Source organism: Macrobrachium nipponense, chromosome 31 (genome assembly GCF_015104395.2).
Source record: "Macrobrachium nipponense isolate FS-2020 chromosome 31, ASM1510439v2, whole genome shotgun sequence".
NCBI lineage: Eukaryota > Metazoa > Arthropoda > Malacostraca > Decapoda > Palaemonidae > Macrobrachium > Macrobrachium nipponense.
In genome coordinates, this window is record NC_061093.1 from 68,474,479 (window position 1) to 68,479,478 (window position 5,000).

Consider the following 5,000-nt stretch of genomic DNA (forward strand, 5'->3'; position numbering starts at 1 on the left):
ATAATCTCTGATGGATCAACACTTCATATAATTTACTCCAAAAGCCATCAATATATTCTTACATATTTAGTGATAAATTAAAGAACAGACAGTATTTAACGAAGTATCAAAGCTAGGACTGACTGTATTTTAATCAAGACTATGGCGCACATCAAGGTTTGGGAGCATTGGTTATATGGTCATCACTTGGCCATAGACGACTATAGCTGGTTCACTTAAAGTAGATTCTTGAATGAGCCCTATGCTTACGAGACGTTTGTTTAGCGGCCGCTGAATGGCTGGTACCGGAGGTAGGTAGCTCCCAGCCAATCAGCGGCCGCCAAACAAACGCCTCACAGGCATATGGCTCACCAAAGAATCTACCTTAAGTGAACCAGCTATAGTGACTGTGGCAACGGAGATGATCTAGCAACCAAGGTTAGAGGCCCAGCTGCTCTAATGAACCAAACATGTATGCAATAATGTCGGCGTGGCTCATAGAATTGACCTGTGGGGCCAAAGAGAAGGATTGATCGGATAGTTAAAAAATGCCTTCGTTTGAAGGACCCATTATTTACTGGAACTCCTTAAGGACATTACTTCTTGGAGTTTGAAAGCACTTAATAATTAAGTCCAAAATACTGGGAAGTGGTGGACGGGAGGGGGTTGGGGGTGGCATTCTATGAGATTTGCAACAACTGAAATGTCTGGTGCGAGCTCCGTTAGGTGACAGTTAGGATACGAATCCAGGAATTGGATTCACTGAAAAGTCATATCATATATTATCAGGATAATCATCGCAACTAAAATACCTTATTTGCTCAGCGTGGAATAGAGAATAAAGTTGATATTCACAGATCTTGTCACTGCCCTGCAGATAATGGAGGCTGCATCATTACCGAGGCGTAATCCAAGGAGGAGAGAACCACATCTTTTGGACAACTTGAATTATGATTTCCCGTTTTTATGAAACTCGAGGGAATTAAATACTCCCTCACCTGCAATCTCTCTCTCTCTCTCTCTCTCTCTCTCTCTCTTCTCTCTCTCTCTCTCTCTGAGTATAACTTTGACTTTAGAGTAATTTCCATTTCACTAGTGGAAAAATTAGCGATAAAACGTGAAATAAAAATAACCCGGAGTGTATATCTGTTCCATTTGCAATGTCCATTGGTATATTGCAATTCAGATTGTCGTTTAAAAGAGAGAAGATAACTAATATTGCTTTCCTGTTCGTATCTCACCTCAAGAGGTTGATATTGCTATGCCTAGATTTTTGTGCACATCTAAAATTCACAACGAAAACAATGTCTTTATTGCTTTTCATTTTTCTATTATTAAACAATATTCGGACGAAAGAACAGGAAGACCAAGAGAGAATGGATCGCCCACCTCGACAAGACCCTGCAGATCTCTCCTATTAAGGTAATTACGAGTTTTCTTTTACGAACAGACGCACGAATGAAACGAGACACTGGGATATTTTCCCTTCCCTTAATACAAATACATTTCTCCCTTTTGCTTTTAATCCGATTCGCAATCAATGAATTAATCAGACTTGCCCCGCTCCTCTTTGTAGGAAGTCAGGTCAAAGGTTGGAGGGAAAATTGGGTTTCAATATTCGCGGGGCTATAACATCAGTTGGTTTTACATATTCGCGCGGTTATAACATCAGTTTGAGCTTTGTATTAGATGCTATTACCTACACCTTAGGAGTACATGCAAACATACTTACATACATGCACACATACATACTTACATACATGCATACACACATACATACAAACATACAAGAGTCAATACGGATTGTATCCAACTAAGTTATCAATCTGATATCTTTTTGCTCCATTGCTGAAATATATGAACATTGCATTTGTTTTGCAAATATGTTATTTTTAGCTAAAAATCAGTTTAAGAAAATAATGGTATTTCTAAGCGTATACTGAGGAAATGAGATGCTTACTCCCAAGGGACTATTGAGATTTAATATTGCTGGAAGTGGACCATCATTTAAAAACAACGCCCCTAACCCAGGCGGCCGCCACTCCCCCCCCCCCCCCCCCCCCCCCCCCCCCCCCCACCCCCCCCCCCCCCCCCCTCACCTCTACCCCACCCCACGACTGCATGAGAAGGCATTTACATGCTTGGACAATGTGGTGAGAATAAGGCAGCATACGGTCATCACAACCATCTCTCCCAAATAGAAAAAAAGTTATTAAATATCCATTATGTTTGGAAAAACAAAAGAATTTAAATTTTGTTTGTTAGATACCAAAGACTTCCGCGATATTCTTTCTCTCTCTCTCTCTCTCTCTCTCTCTCTCTCTCTCTCTCTCTCTCTCTCACATCAGAACCATCTATCCCAACAGAAGAAAAATAATTAAATGTCCATTATGTTTGGAAAAAAACAAAAGAATTTCAATTTATTGTTAGATACCGAAGACTTCCGCAATATTGTCTCTCTCTCTCTCTCTCTCGCTCTCTCTATCTCTCTCTCTCTCTCTCTCTCTCTCTCTCTCTCCTGCTGTTACTCCTCCTATTAACTGCACACTGCTATAATTGCCCAGAAGTATAACATAACATTTCGTGATACCAATAAATGTCTAATTGATGTACACCAGTAAATTGCTTTGTTCATATCGCACATAAAGAATTGTGTCGTTTAAACCGAGAAAAAAGGTTTATAATTGCGGAGAATATCTGTGAAATAACTCAAATTCTCTGGCGCAGCAGGTAATACTGTTTTCCGAACAGCAGACTTGGACAAAAATATTCGAAAACCCAATGTGTTCGAATTCGCAGAGGAGTGTTTTCATTTCACGATAACTTGGCGTTGCTTGATGATTAGTTGCTATTCTCGAAAAAGAATGTCTCCCTGATTCGTATTTCTCTCACTTTTCTTTTTACAAAGTTTCCAACCACAGAAAAAAGGAAGGTGACAAGGAGGGGAGATAAATTCAGCTTCGAATTCAGTGATTAAGTTTTTTTTTTCAGTTTTCTCCGAAGGAAGGATGACTTTTGTGTATGTGTTTATTCTAGTGCACAAAAACTTCATTCATCTAATTTTTGTGACTATTGTTTGTTTGTTTGTTTGTTTGTTTGTATGGTGTTTTTATTTTGCATGGAACCAGTGGTTATTCAGCAACGGGATCAACGGCTTTACGTGACTTCCCAACCACATCGAGAGTGAACTTCTATCACCAGAAATACACATCTCTAACTTCTCAATGGAATGTCCGAGAATTGAAACCGCGGCCACCGAGGTGGCAGGTCAAGACCATACCGATCACGCCACTGAGGAACTTTTTGTGATTATTAAGTTACTTTTTTTAGGAATTAGTTAACAATGAGATTCGATTTACTATATTTCACAATAACTCTATTAGTTTTATCTTTATCAAATTCTAATCTCTTACAACCAGTCCCAAGTTATAATAGAAAGTTCATCATCGTATGTATTACTTGCTCGACGGTTGTTTTATAACTCCAGTTAGCTATGAAACAAATGGAACAACTCCAGGACATTACATGGTATTCGGATGCTAAGATAATTATGAATTAGCTAACAAACATATCAGCACTAAATCTTTCAGTGTTCGTTAGTGCTCCATTTACTGTCCCATTTATCCAGGTATTACTGTACTGACTGTCATTTGTATCCAGATAGTATTACTGATCTACTGTGCAAAGAAGGAAGACTGACAACGATCTGACGAAGAGAGAGAGAGAGAGAGAGAGAGAGAGAGAGAGAGAGAGAGAGAGAGAGAGCGTGGGCAGTGGAAGTGAGATGTAGACTAAGAACCGATTCGATTAAATATTTCATTGCATTCACTCGTAAAATACAGTCATACCCTCACCTTTCCTCTTCGCCTCCCAGGGCGTTTTCTTTGGCTCTTGTAGGAGGCGAATATTGCATCGCTGAAGATATGAAATCCACAACTTAACTTTCCTTCCAATGGTCACGCTCTGTTCTGGGTCTCCTGGAAAAATAAAGAAATATATAATGAATTAATGAATTTATGGATTTCCGTAAAAATTTATTGTTGTCGTCAAATTAAAATGTCAATATTTTTCTCGAGTATTTCGATGGTTATATATCACTACGTCCATGAGACAATCTATTTTGATTGTTCTTAATTCCGTTTTTACTATTTTTAAGAAAGATATCGTATATTGAATTACATAAAGTGACTATATTATCATTGACTGACAGAATCTTTGCCTTCACTAAATACTTGAGTTTATATAATTTATAATAAACACCAGTTTTGAAACTGGACGTAGTTAAGCCCAACAACTTTATATCTTCTTTTCCTTTCGTGATTTTCAAAGTTGTTTTCTAATTCTATTTCCTACTAATATCTAATAACATACTTCATAATTATATATGCGGCTGGATTCCAGACTTCAATTTAATATACTACTGAATCCCGCAGGGAGTTAGCGCCATCAGTGCACCTCACGCGGTGCACTGTAAGCATTACTTAAGCTCTTTACATCGTCCCTGCTGCCTCTAGCTGAAACCCCTTTCCCCCCTTTTACTGTACCTTTACTCTCAATTTTCCTTTCACCACTGAATGCCCTCATAGGTTCCAGCGCTTGGCATCAGGCGGAAATCTCATATTCCAATACACTACTTAAAGGATATAATGTCATTAACTACAAAATGATAAATCGAGTTATATGTAGAATTGACCACTAAGTCAGGTACCTGGCTCCTATCCGACTATGGTGGGTCGTAACAAGCAAGACAGAAGAGGTCTCTAATCATGCAAGTGAATACAAAATTGCAATATATTGCAACTGTCTTCCAATGCAGTGATGTAGCGAGCAATGCAAAATTCGCCAAATTACAAAGACCTCTTTCTCTCTTAACCCTCGCATGGGCTTTTTTTATTTAATTTCAGAGTTGCTAAATTTTCTTTTTTTTTTTTTGCTTAAAAATCAGTCACTCATTCCCTTTGAAATTATAATATTTTATCCTTTCCTCAAAGTTCCTCTGCGTATTGTCAGTTAATTTTTAT